At 49.8% G+C, this 14718-nt stretch overlaps 1 pseudogene; it reads left to right on the top strand.

The window, feature by feature from the left end:
- The first annotated feature begins 381 nt into the window (after positions 1-381).
- Positions 382-1492, top strand: LOC142861163 (developmental pluripotency-associated protein 4 pseudogene; annotated as a pseudogene).
- Positions 1493-14718: the final 13226 nt, after the last annotated feature.

The raw sequence follows: 14718 nt of genomic DNA, 5'->3' as shown, positions 1-14718 counted from the left end.
TGAACTCCTGACCTTGAGCAATCCGCCCGCCTTGGCCTCCCAGAGTGCTAGGATTACAGGCATGAGCCACCACGCCCGGCCTGGAACAATTTTTCAATGTGGAATGGGAAGTTTTTACTAACAGATCTAAATATCTTTGGTTTCCCTGAAATAAGAAGTCAAAAGTATATGAGCCTAAACTCATATGTAGTAATTAATGTCTTAGCATTATATCTTATTGGGAAACGATCTAGATTTTCAGTGAATATTCATCCTTTAATTTAGCTGTGCAAAACTTTAAGGGGATAGTTACCAAAAAGATTTGAAAAACCTTTTAAAGTAAGGACATCATAAAACATAATTATTATTAAATGTTCATTTATAAGAGCAAAACCAAGTGCACATACACGTTAAATGTGTTAAATTACGCTTGTTAGCTGTTACTGTTATCATCATCATCATTCTCACCCTCATATAAGTATGGCAGGTTGATAGATCTTCGAGATAATGGATGAGGAAGATTTTGGAAGTCAAGACATAAGAGGGGCACTTCTTTCCAGGTATGGAGAACGCAAGAGGCAAGGAGTGGAACGCCACAGAGAAGTCCAGGGAGGAATGTGGACATTCCGAATCTAAACAAGAGCAGGCAGAAACCGGAGGCGATCAGCAGGTTGCCAATCAACAGAGCACAGTGGTACCGGGAACCTCAGTAAAGAAGGGGACCAAACGGAAAAGGTCTGCCAAGCATAACGAAGAGTCCTGCCCAAAGAAGGCGGCAGAATGCAATGAAGAGCCCAAACCCCGGAAGAAGATACCAATTCCTCCCTTACCTGCCACACTGTCCCCGGTGAATCTGCTTCACCGGGACATTGTACGGGCCTGGTGCCAGCAATTAAAGCTGAGCAGCAAAGGCCAGAAATTGGAGGTATATAGACGGTTATGTGAATATGCGTATCCAAATCAAAAGGATATTCCTTCCACAGCCAAGGAGGCCAAGATCCGGGTATCATCCAAAAGAAAATCAAATGTAGAGAAGAAGGAAATGTCCCTGAAAAGTTCAGGGCAAAGGCTGTGTTGTGAGGGGACTGATCTTCCTGCAGTAGGTCCTCCCCCTGAGGAGGGGTTCCCTGCCCCAGAGTCTGCCTCTCTTCTTGAGGGAGTTAATACAGTTGTGGTGACAACTTCTGCCCCGGAGGCTGTGTTGGCTTCCTGGGCGAGAACTGCAGCCAGGGCTGGGTCATCCGTGGAGGCAGTGGAATCTCCACAGGAGAACTGTGATGTCAGGTGGTGTGTGGTCCATGGGAAAAGTCTCCCTGCAGACACAGATGGTTGGGTTCGCCTCCAGTTTCATGCTGGACAGGCCTGGGTTCCAGAAAAGACGGGAGACAGAGTGAGTACACTCTTCCTGCTTCTTTCCTGCAACTTCCCACCCCCGCATCTTGAGGACAATATGTTGTGTCCCACATGCGTTCAAAGGAACAAGGTGTTAATAAAAAGCCTTCAGTGGGAATAGAATACCATGAAAAAGGACTCATCTTTAATTGTAAATAAACAGAAATGTTTGACTGTTGATTCCATGGTGCCACTAACAGCGGAACTCTGGTCAACTTCATACCTGCTCACAGGCCATGCGGGCTGGTGTTTTAAAGCAAAGACAGACTGTTACTTCTCCTTCATTTACAAAACATTTTTCAAAGTTCTCTTAATAACCTGGGACTTCTAGCTTGACTAAAGGCTAAAAACACAAGGCACTTTGTTAATATTGTATATACTTACAATTGTTTTGTTTATTTTGTGCCTAAAATGTTTAAGCTTGGGATGGGGGCAAAGAAAATATATGTAACCTTAACATTTGTACCACCCTCCCCCATAATATGCTGGAAAAAATAAAAGGAAAAAATGTTTAAGCTTCCTAGTCATAATAAAAAAAAAAAAAAAGACATAAGAGGGATGGTTGAAGGAAGGCAGGTTATCTTGGGCAAGGACAAGACACTAGAGCACTGCTATATAGCACTGTAGCGCTATTATGAAATTGGAAGAAATGACCGACTATTTCTGGGGGTCTTGGGGAAGATCAGGACCCAAGGAGAACCCACAGACAGATTGGCAAAAGAACTTCCCATAACCAGAGTTTTGACTCATGTATAGTGCAGGATTTGGGGGAAGGGTGAGCTCCCCATCCCAGGAGGTGTGCAAAACCACCACTCAGTGGGCACCTGTCAGGAAGAGGATTCCTGCACTGGTGGGAGGTTGAAGGAAACAACTTATTAGATCCTTTCTTTGGCCTTGGTCTCTCTGGATAAGGGTCCCCAGATTTCCTCCCCTCTCTGGCCATACAGCCAGCAAGAGTTCATAAATAACAATGTAAGATGTTATTAAACATGCTAAATTACATAACAAACATACTTACATATTAACATTACATTTTTGTTACATAATTATGTAAATTTACATTTACTTTCATATTTACATTAATATGATATATCTCTATAATAATTTCATTTCCTACATTTTTGTTGTACACTTTTAGGTTAACCGCATCATATAACGTTGATTTAGTAATGTCATTTTCTTTAGAGGGACTAAGAAGATAATTTAGTCTTTTCTCTAGCACAGTTGACTAAAATTTTTTATTGTTGATAGTTTAGAAAAGTTTCTTTCGGCTTCGCAACTCATTATTGAGATAGTAGCCTACCCTTCCTTATCCAAGGTTTTGCTTCCCGAGGTTTCTGTTACCCACAGTCAACTGCAGTCCAAAAATATTAAATGGAAAATTCGAGAAATAAGCAATTCATAAGTTTTAAACTGCACACCACTCTGAGTAGCATAATGAAATTTCACACTGTCGTATTCTGTCCCACCTGGGCCGTGAATCATTCTTTTGTCTAGCATATGCAGGCTGTACATGCTACCGTCCCATTACTCACTTAGTTGTTGTCTCGGTTATCAGACTGAAAAATTATAGCACATGTAGAGTTCAGACTATCCATGATTTCAGGAATCTACTGGGAGTCTTGGAACATATCCCCCTGGGATAATGGGGGACTACTGTAGTGTCATAAAATTTTAGGATTGGTGTCAAATTTAGAAGAACCTCTATCAAGTTTCTTTTATATAGGAGCTGTAACATTTTGAGACTTTTTGTTTCCTTGATTACTCATTTTAAAAATTTTCGGAATTAACGCCACCTATTAACCAGTTTGTTGTCAACATCCTTTTCATAGTGGTGTATTTTGGTTTTTGTTATTTTCACTGATGCTAGTAGTCTGTGACAACTTCCCCTTAGCTAGATCCCCAAAAATGCCACCAGCCACTCCAGCAACATCCAAAGGAGGGGAAGTGTGACAGAGGGAAGCTGGCACAGGAAGAGGAAGCATTCTTAATCAATTACAGTGAAAATATCTTACATTGGCAAGTTCTACAAAAGCATGTGATCCCGGGCGTGCCTTGCTCAGCCCCTCCCAGGTTGCTGGAAGGCGCCTGGCCGGTGAGGGGCTGGCTCTGGGACTTGCTTGTGATGTTCGCAGCAAGTCTGCAGAATCCGCTTCTGCCTCTCCCCAGAATGACATCCCCACCATGCCTACCGGAGAGAAAAATGGTCAGCAGCTTCTCATCTGTCCACTTCCACTCAAGCCAGCATTGCTTCTTCCAGGAAGCTTCTAGAATAAGCTAGCTGCCCCTGTCCTCACCCCACTATCTGCTGGACGTGGCTGGAGGCCATGTCAGTCTAGTCACTGTGTACCCTCAGGAGACCCTGAGCAGTTCCTGGTACATAGAAGAGTCTCAGGCTCTGAAGGCTGAACTGACCTGCCAGGGTCACCCAGATAGTAACTCCCAGAGCTGGGGTCAACCAGAATGAATGAATGAATGCATGAAGAAACAAACGAACTCCAGCTTCTCAGGCTCAGACAGAGAAACTTCATTTCTTACCAGACCCCCGCAGAGCCCTAGATGGCTTGCCTCCCACCCTCCATCCTGGACGGCTGATTGGGAACCCAAGAGGAGGTCTTCCAAGCCCCACAGCAGAAATCTCCCTCCCACTCCCTCGTGTCATGAGGCATGAAAGAGTGTGGACCTAGATTTGAATCTTACCAGCCGTGAAGCTTTGGGCAAGTTGGCAATACCGTTCTGAGCCTCGATGTCCTCATCTGTAAAATGGGTCTGATGACTGCACCTCCCCCCCACAGGGTGAACGGATTGTAGATAGCGTTAGGTTAGAGGAAGTGCTCTGGCCCTAGGCACAGAAGCAGGAAGTAGTAGCTTCGTTTTTGTGAACTGGGGCCTAAGCAGAAGGCTTTTTCTCCTCTCTGCAAGCTGAGCCTGTCTCAACCCCCTGCCTGTACCCCAGCCCCTTGGGGTCACCCCAAGGCTTCTGCTGATACTTCTTTGCTGATATCAACCAAGATGATGAACCTGTTCGTTATCAAAAAGTAACTCTTCTATGAGCATGCAATTCTCCCTCCTTCTCGCTTTGAAGAGGGATGAGCGCACCTCCATCACGGGCAGGCTCGTGGACTGTGAGTTCCTCTCGGAGGGGCCAGGCCTTTCTCACCACTGTCCCCAGCAGCTGGCACGGGGCCCGGCCCAGGGCCACATTCAGTCAGTGCTGGCTGAGAACCGCAGGCGATGGTGGGACGCTTTCCGCCCCAAGTCCTCACCCGGGATCACTGCAGCAGCAGCTGGCAAACTCCAAGCAGTTGCAGGACTCCAGTTGCCAGATGTTTCCAACGTTTCTCTTCCTTCCCAACAGCCCTGTAAGACAGGCACCATCATCCCCATCTCACGGAGGTGGAGACAGAGGCCCAGCCTCGACTGTCCCCCTTAGGCAGCCATTCTTCTCAGTTAAGTTACATTTTAGTGTTAAAATGTCACACTATGGCAAATAACTCTAAAATTTGGCTTTAAAATCTAACACTGTTTCCCACACAGAGGTGAAATCAATCCTGAGCTCTCCAAGGGAAGGAATGAGTTTTCCGTTCATCTCGTGTCCTCCCTGCCTTTGGGCCTGGCGTGGAGCAGGAGGTCTGTAGATGTTTGTTGAACGACTGCGCGCAAACCTGAGTAGACAGAAGCAGCCGCCTCCCCTGTCGTTGGCCTGTCCCAGGAGAACCGTAGCTCATTTGGGTAGAAGGTCACACACTGACAGCACAGGGACTAGACGGCTCATAAACAGGGGTTGTGACACCCGCACAATATCTTTGTAAAATTTGAATTTCTTGCCAATATTTAAAAATGAAAAGATCACACATAAAATGTCAGCTTGTGGCGGAGTTTGACTAGCTTTCTCCAAACCCAGGTCTTTTCTTCCAGGCACACAGCGAGACTCTATTTCCCAGCCTCCCTTGCGGTCAGTTGGGACCACGTGACCGGGTTCTAGCCCACGGCATGTGGGCAGGAGTAAATACGTCTCACCCAATCCCTAAAACCTCCCTTGTGCTCCTCCATGCTGTCCTCCCTGTCTGCTGGCCAGATGCAGAGGACCCAGGTGGGGACTTCGAGGCCCTCGCAGATGGCAGAGCCACCTAGTGAAAGGAGCTGGGCTCCTCCATGGCGTGCAGAGGCTCCTGCTGGCCCACATTGAACTGCAGTGGGAACAGGAGAGAAACCTTGATGGCATCCAGGCGCTGAGCTGCAGGGTGGGTTGGTTGTCACAGCAGCTTATACGGATGGACGCGGCTTCACTTGAGAAGCCAGGAATCTGGCCACACCGGGCTCACTTTTCCACACGGTGAGGATCCCACGGTTCACATAGGGCTCGAAGCACCCAGCAGGCGATGCAAGGCTCCCTCTGCCAGGGGCCCGAGCCAGGCCTCCTCTCTCTGCCTCTTGGGCAAGGCCCATGTCTTTTAGCACCAAAGCTCCACTGACAAGGAGCAGGGGCCAATTTTCCCTCCCGATCCAATCTCAAAAGAAATGAATTTGCAGAATTCATTAGCTGGGCCAGCAACATCCATCTGTGTCAGAGGCTGGAGAGGGCTTTGCAGGGAGCTTGCGGGGCGTGGAGAGCTGGGTTCCAGCCCTCTCGCCCCCTCCCCTCCCAGAGCCGCTGCTGCGAGTCCCCAATACCTGTTGACACGTGCATTTCCTCGGATTTCCCTCTGACATTTTTCTGCAAGGGCTACAGTGTCTGCCGCTGAGAAGACGTCTGGACACCCAGGGACTGCTGAGTGGCCAGAAGCCTGCTTTGGCGCCTCTATCTCGCCTGCCCAGACCAGACGATTGCCTGGAACCCACAGCAGCTTTGCCAGAAACTCGGCAACCTACGCCCCTCCCCCACTGGGGGCCAGCGGGACCCCCAGCTCAGGCTGAGAAAAAGGCTCTCAGAGACTTGAATTGGCAACCCACCCCTCCCCACCACCAACCATTAAAGCCACATTGAAAGGAGCTAAATTGAGGGCTGGGGTAGAGAAAGACACAAAGAGAGTATCCCCTCAGCCTTTGGGGGTCGTTCAGAGCTGTTGGTGCAGAAAGGCCCTGCTAGAGAACTCTGGGGACCCAAGGGGGCCTTGGGCACGAAACTCAGAGTTGTCCTCAAGAAGCAAGCACATGGCAGTTACACCAGATGTGCATTAAACAATAATAACAGCAAACCCTTTCACAGGCCTAGGATCCCTTATCCTTACTTCAGAGATCCCCAAATTTCTCAACAAACTATGTTTAGCATCAAAACTCATTTGGTAGCAAAAACCTAACCTGAACAGACGCGTGAATATTCATACATTGTTTTCTGCACAAATATTAATGCATTTAGTTATGGGATGCTAAGCCAGGCCCCCTTAGGGTGTTGCATAACATATGTCACATGCCTCCCAAAACCCCAAACTCCCCAAATCCCAAAGTACATCAGGCCCCTGAGACATCAAGCTCTTGGCTAAGGGGTTGTGGCCTGAGTAGCTCACTATATGGCAGGCACCGTCCTAACTGCTTTGTATCTATTAACTCGATGCTTAGACTTTGTTGTTATTTTTCTTCCCGTTGAGTAGATGAGGAAACCGAGGCAGAGAGAGGTGAAGTGACTTGCCCAAAGACACACAGATGGTGAGCCAGCATTGCAGCTGGGGGTTGGACCCAGGCAGCCTGGACCTAGAGCTGGCTCTCTCAACCGTCACCGTCTGCCCTGCTTAAGAGTGCTGGGTGAAGTGGGGGTGGGGTGGGTGGTAGCAGCAGGGAGCACCCATTTTATGCTGTTTGGATGTGATTTGTCTCCCCCAAAACTCATGTTGAAATTTGATCCTTAATGTAATGGTGTTGGGAAGGGGGGCTTTAAGAGGTATATAGGTTGTTAAGAGGGATTAACGCCTTTCTCCAGGGAGTGTGTTAAATCTCAAGGGAGTGAGATTGTTGTCATGAGAGTGGGTCATTGCAAAAGCGAGTGCAGCCTCATTCATTTTCCTCTTGCTTCCCATCTTGCCCTGGGCTGCCTTCCCCCACGTTATGGCGCAGCATGAGGCCCTCACCAGAGGCCAAGCAGATGCAGCCACCGGATCTTGGACTTCCCAGTCTCCAGAACTGTAAGAAATAAACCTCCTTTTTTTTTTTTTTTTTTGTAAATTACCTAATCTCAGGTGTTCCAGTAGAGCAGCTAACACTGTAGAACACTAAGTGTGTGATATATGCATGCCCAGGAGGGTGCGTGAGGGGTACACCTGCTGTTACAGGTGTTCTTATATTTCCCCTGGGACTGTTCTGGTTTTAGCACTGAAAACCCTGTATTTCAGTAAACTCCTCAGTCGTGGCAAACCAGGATGGGTGACTTCTCCTATGAGCCTCATGAGGGCCATGCCCCACTGAGGGGGAGACTCTTGGGTCCACAGGTTCATATTGTCCATACAACGCAGCCTCCCACCCCAAACCAGGGTCTCCTGCAGGGGAGGAAATGCTGTCTCTGTTGGGTTCACTGGGGGGGCAGAGTGTCTGTCTCCAACCTGGCACCTTTCTGAGAGCTTTTCAAGGATAAGTGTGACTCTTTGCCCTTGGGTGTTGACATTGGCCTCCCACACAATGGGAATGCACCTTTAGGGGAAGATTTACTTGACTAGTCCAATATAGAAATGTCTGGCTCTCATCCCCAGCTTTGAATTTTGACTCATCAAAGCCAGAGTGACTTCTCAGGAATGAGCCACACCGTGGACTCCTACCCACCTTCCAGAGGCCTGCCCCAACCTGCCAAGGTGCAGAGAAGCCAGAGGCCCGGCCCCTGCGCTTGAGAAGCAGGTGTGGGCTGTCGAGGCGGGACAGAGCCTGCCCCTGCTGAGAGGGGCCAGGAAGAGAGTCCTGTGTGCTGAAGGCTCCCAGGGGCTCCTGGGGCGGGATGAGGAAGGAGTGGGGTGGGATGGGGACGCCATACCATCCTTCCAAGCACTGAGGGCTCCCCTATTCAAGAACTCAAGCTGGAGGCTGCTGGTTAAACATGGCAGATTGAATATACTTATTTGTCTCCAGCGTTCTCTGAAATTCCAAGAAAATGACACGAAGGAATCTTTCTAATGCATATCTATCTACTGGGACAAAGAAAATAGGTGAGGAGATAACAGCAGAGGAGAGGAATCAGCCAGCTTCTGGACGCTGGAAAACAGATGGTGAGTGAGGCCTAACGAGGCACCTGGGCAGCTAGACCTGGCTCTTCGGGGACAACCAGACCTGGCTGTTCGAGGACAGCCTGCAGGACACCGGACAACACGTAGAACCTCAGACAGGCTCAGGGATCGGAAGGACCAGAAACCTCCAAAGACCGAGAGGTGTGGGGTAGGACTGCAAACAGAAGGCCTCTTGGTTATCAGCCTGGGGGACAACTGGCTGTCTCAGTCTCCTACCCCAGCTGGCACACGCAGGGTGGCCCCTCCCCACCATAGCAGGAGGCCCGCTCGGAGGCCCACTCATGGGAGAGGCTGGAAAAGAATAATCCGAGATGATGTCTGCTATGGTTCGAATGTGTCCCCCAAAAGCATGTGTTGGAAACGTAATCCCCAGTGCAACGGTGTTGGCAGGCGGGGCCTCGTGGGAACTGCTCCACCCTCGCAGATGGATTAATGCCAATTATAAAAGGGCTCGAGGCTGGGACCTCAGTGTCTCACTCCTCTCTCACCCTGCCTCACTCTCTCGCCTTGTGCCGTGGACTGACAGCAAGAAGGCCCTCGGCAGATGCTGGCACCTTGACATTGGACTTCCCGGTCTCCAGAACCAGGAGTCAATGAACTGTTCATTGTCAACTACCCGCCCCAGGTCTGCTGTTACAGCAGCACAAAATGGACTAGGACAGTGTTCACACAAGCCTCATACTGGGGCAGGTCCCTGGTAAGCTGTCACCATCATTATTATACTCGGATGGCCTCTGTCTTCTCTCTCACATTTGTCTCCTGGTCAGAAAGAGGCTCACAGACATATGAGGCAAAGCAAGGTAACATGGACAGTAGAATCTGGCCTCCTGCTAGTATACTTTCCACCTAGCTACACACCCCCTCACCCGGCAGGCTGCTGGATGTGGCAGAAATGGGTGGTTGCCTTCTAATACCCATGATCCTCTTCTTTAGCAATAGAACCTCTTTTTCAGCTAGGTACCTTGCCTCACAGCTACATTTCCCAGGCTCCTTTGCAAGTAGGTGTGGCCATGGGACTATGCAAGTGGAATTTGTTATGAGGAAATCCAGGGATATGGATCTTTAAAAGAGGGATGCTCTAACTGCTTCCTCCCTTCTTCAGCCCTGCTCTCTGGACTGCAGATGTGAAAGCCGGTGTCCAGCAGCCATGCTGGACAACGAGGAGAGGGGCTGCGTGCTAGGCATGACAGAGCAGAGAGGTGGAAGGAGCTGTGTTCGTACAGTTGCCACACCAGCCCTACCTCTAGACTTTTCACATGATGGAGAAATAAACTTCTGTCTTGTTTCAGCCACTGTTATTTTGGGGGTTTCTGTTGTGTGCAACCGGTGCTAAAACTGTCTGAAAAGTCTGAGTTGAGGGGCAACCCTGCCCTTGTCCTCTTACCTATTCAGAGACCCCAGGTCAGAATCAGCAGGGACTTAGCTGTGTGGTCCTGGCCCACAGATGCCTTCTTTAGCTCAGAGTTTTAATAATAAGTGGGAGATATCTGAACACATTATAAACATTGCAGTTGGGATTTCCAGCCTTTCTTGAATACTCAGAGGAGCTGGCACCACCGGATTCATGTTTCAGCGCAGCAGCATTTAGGTGAGGCACCTGCTCTCTCATTGCGTGAGGATGGTCTCCTCGTCCATGCTCGAGGCATGTCTACGGCTCATCCTGTGAGTTAGTATGTGCATGTGCTGGCTCGCTACACAGATGAGGAAACCAAGGCTGAAAGGGACTTGCCCAAAGCCATAGAGCTGTAAGTGGCAGAGTTGAGACTCCGGACCATCTGCACCCTGTGCCTGCTCTGTCAGCATTTGAGTTTGCAACTCTTGACTTCCCAACCCCTCCTCAAAACCAGAGGAAGACAGCAGAGCCAAGAAGAGGAAATACACAATGACCACTGTCGTATTGCATCATACAGCCATGGTGAGCAACGAGACAGTGGGGTTTGTCTCCATATTCTTAGCACCTGGTGCATAGCAGTCTAGGGAACTGCGTGCAGAATGAATAAGGTGACACCACCCCCCCCCCAGTCACATGGAGCCAGAGCAGAGCCAGGATGCAAAACCAGGGCTCCTACCGGCCCTCCCTGGACTCTTCCCCTAGGCCTGGCTGCCATACAACCTAAGCTGCTTTCTCCTAGATACTGACAGAGGTCAAGTGCACAGGCTGTGAGGACCAACATATTCACCCCCAAGCCCAGCTTTGCCTGCTTTGAGCCTTGGTTCCTCTCCCAGCCATGGGGCTAATCACGGGACCTCACCCACGGGGCTGCCGGGAGGGCCGGCTGAGATCACACAGGCAAATCTCGTCTCCAGCCTGCCCATAACAGGTGCTCAATAAATAGTAGCTTTGTTGGAACACATATTTGGTAGGAGTGTATGGTGGGGAGGGATTGATTTGCCTATGTCTGGAAACCTTTGCCCTTAGGCCTCACCTCTCCCTCCCTTAGCCCGAGGCAGCCTGAGCGCTGCACGTAGGCCCTGCTCACGAGAGGGCTTCCCAGGTATCTCAGGAGCTTGGGAACAATGGCCTGAAGTGCCCACTTGCTTGCCATCATTCCCCCGACACAAAACAAGCTCCTACTCTCCACTAGGCCCTGGGCTAGGGCTGGAGACCCAGAGAGAAAGCAAACCTGTCCACCTGCCTGGAGAGGTTAGCCCAGGTCACATGACCCTCTGCTTCCAGAAAGATGAGAAGTCTTCATCTTGTGGGAAGAAGAGCAAAAGGGCTTCTTCCTCGAGGAAGACGCATTCCCACTCCGGCAGGGACTGCTAGGTGCTGCTGAACTACATTTCCCAGCCTCCCCCGCAATTCAGTGTGGTCACGTGACCGAGCAGTGGTAGGCTGAAGCGATGCATGCCACTTCTGAGCCTGTCCCTGCCCCCCCAACCCCATACACTCCTCAATACTCTTTCCCCCTTTTGCCTGGCAGGAATAAAGATGACACCCAGGGCAACCTCGAGACCCACCTGTTGTAGGCTCAGCCTGAGTCCCAGAAGGACTGAGAGGAGAGGGCTGCTCACCCGGGAGTTTGAGAAGAGCAAGAAGTAGGTGGCAAATGTTTGCCAGGTATTTGTAACATTCTATGGGTTACAGTAGCCAGGGTTACCCTAACTAATGCATCTGCCTTGAAAGCTGATTTTTTTTGGGGGGGGGGTATTATCATGTAGCTTTCCCCCTTCACAACATTAACAGTTGCATTTGGTGCTGTAGCACTAAGTTACCAATGCTACTGTTACAACTTAACTCTGCTTAACTGAACATGATACTCCTGACCAGTACTCTCAGACTGGGATTCATTTGTTCTGTTTCCATTCATTCTTCTTCTTGTTGGCTGGAATTAGATCTTGAACTAGAGTTTTCAGGAAGGTTCTGAAAGAGTTAGGATTCCTGCATGTTTGGGAATGCATTTCTGGGGAAGGCATCTCTGTCCCTTCTCCAACTCTCTGTAGACACTGGCCCACTGTGTGTTGCCGTGGAGAAGCTCAAGACCAGCCTGTGTCACCCAGGGTCCCGGCAGGAACCAGGTGACACACTCAGACTGAGTATTGAAGAGTTTAATAAAGGAATTATTTACAAGTGTGTCGGCAGTTGTAGCTGTCAGAGTCTTGTCCGTAGGCCCCCAGCACCGTCTCCATGACTATGGCTACTACTGCTAACACCTGAGTCCTCTCGCTCCCTCCCTCCCTCTCTCTGGTGCAGGTATTTTCCAGCCATGGGAGCAAGCTTAGCCCATTAGGTTGAACAAAGAGTGCCAGGAAGTTGATGTTCTGGAAGCACTGCCAGAGGGGAGTGAGTAGATGAATCCCCCAGGTTCCTCCCTCCTCAGTTGGGTTAACTCTATGACATTCTCCGTCACCTCCCAGAGGGGCTGAGCCTCAGATGCCCAGTGGGGTGATATACCCGAATTGGCTTCTTTCATTCCCTGTCTTATTTCTGCACTCCCAACCCCCCACCTCCTGAGTGTCCTGTGATCGCGTCTCAAATAAACTACTTGCACTCATATCTTTGTCTCAGGCTCTGCTTCTAACCCAAACAGCAGAATTTTGGGAAAGCAACAAAGGGTGGCACAGTACTTTGAGGGTGGTGACAAAAGGAGCCATAGCCTTCCAAGAAAAGGGCAGTTAGCCAGGCATGGTGGTGCCTGTAGACCCAGCTACTCGGGAGGCTGAGGCAGGAAGATCATTTAAGCCCAGGAGTTTGAGGTTGCTGTGAGCTATGATCATGCCACTGAACTCTAACCCAGAGCAAGACCCTGTCTAAGAAAGAGAGAGAGGAAAGAAAGAAACAGAAAAAGGAAGGACAAAAAACAAGGAAAAAGGAAGAAAAATGAAGGAAGGAAGAAAAAGAAAGCAAAAAGACAGAAAGACAAAAAGGAAGGAAGGAAAAAGAAAAAAGAGAAAGAAAAAAAGGAAGGAAGGAAAATAAAATAAAGGAAGAAAAAGAAAGAAAGGAAAAAGAAAGACAAAAAGGAAGGAAGGAAAAAGAAAAAAAGAAAGAGGAAGGAAGGAAGGAAGGACAGACCAGAGAGGGAACGGTATGGACAGGACAGCCGGCAGGACTGCCAGGACCTGTGGCCTTGGTAGAGAGACACAGTCAACCCAGTGACTGTGCAGGGGGAGAGGGAATAAACATTCCTGACCTTTCCCTCCTCTCATCTTCTGATCTCCCGCCAGTGTCCCCTTCAGCCAATCCCAGCCAGAGGGCGAGAGACCCAGGGTGTCGCTGGGCACAGAGCGGCAGGGCAGCAGGCAGGAGGGTGAACCACCTCCGGGGGCAGACGGAACTGCGGCACCCAGCCCGGCTCTTTCCCTTTGTGTGTGGTCTGTGTGGAAAGCAGAATTTTGGTAGTCTAGGATCTCGGAAGAGGCTTCTCCAGGTGTCAGGATGAAGAAAACTAAGGTGCAGAGGCTGAGGCCAGAGGGAGGTGGGAGCCAGCATTCCTGTTACTCACTGCTGCAGGACAATCTGCACCCAAAACATAGTGGCTCAACATAACCACTATTTGATTATACAGCACAGTATGGTAGGGCAGGAATGTGGGCTGGGCGTATCTGGGTAACTCTTCTGTGCCACACAGCACTGACTGAAGGCAGGTTTTTGGCTAGCAGCTGGTCTGGAGGGTCAGTTCAGGCCAGGCCTGGTGCAAGAGGAGGAAAATCAGACTCCACTTCGGAATGGGAGGAACTGCACAGAACTTGTGGTCATCTTTAACTGACCAGCAAGCCATCCAGGTTGACTGGCATTTCAGGAACATGCTGGAAGTGGAGGGACTGCAGTCAGAGAGGAACCTGATTCATGACAGAGGCTGGGGAGGTAGTGATAAGGTGCAAAGCGAAGTTTCTAGAGTCAGATTCAAATTCAAACCCCAGCTCTGCCACTTACAACCCCTGAGCCAGGCAGGCTGTCTCTCTGGGGCTCAGTGTCGTCATCTGCATAAGAAGGACCAACTCTTACTTCACCGGGTGACTGTACACATCTAATCAGACGGTGCTTATAAAGTGCTTCCCAGAGGACCTGGTCCAAGTGTGTCGCAATAAACAGCAACCTTTATTATTTAACCTGAGTAACACCAAGCACCAGGAAAGGATCTTACCAAAAACTCCTCTGGCTTCAACAATGTGTTAGAAGGCTCCATTTGGACCCATCGTCTCCCCCACTCCCACATATAGCTGAGCCCCAAGTCCGGCTGATTTTGCTCTCCTGGTGTAGCTTGAATCTGAGGGTCCCCATGTCCCCCACTGACACCGCCACCTCCTACCCAGACCACCGCAGCTGCCACCTTCCTGGTCTCCGGCCACATGCAATGCCGTCCCTTCATGGCAGGGAGCCCAGGTTTCTCAAACTGCAACACGCACACGAGCTGCTTGGGGGGATCTTGTTAAAACACAGATTCCAGGTCAGAAGGTCTGGGCTGGAGTCTGAGGACCTGCATTTCTAATCAGCTGCCAGGTGACCTTGATCCGGATGATTCCCGGGCCCCACCTTTAGTAGCTGGAGGATATTTTTTTCCAAATAAAACTTGGATTCTGCCTTTCCTCCACTTAAAACACTTCACTGATTTCCCAGTGCTCTCAGGGAAAGACCAAACCCTCACTGTGTCCCGTAGTCTGGGCAGGAGCCCGTTCCCACCTGACCCTCTATCCCCTT

Source organism: Microcebus murinus, chromosome 16, assembly GCF_040939455.1.
Source record: "Microcebus murinus isolate Inina chromosome 16, M.murinus_Inina_mat1.0, whole genome shotgun sequence".
NCBI classification, from domain to species: domain Eukaryota; kingdom Metazoa; phylum Chordata; class Mammalia; order Primates; family Cheirogaleidae; genus Microcebus; species Microcebus murinus.
The sequence above is the reverse complement of the archived record's forward strand: the minus strand, read 5'-3'. Positions and strand labels throughout refer to the sequence as shown.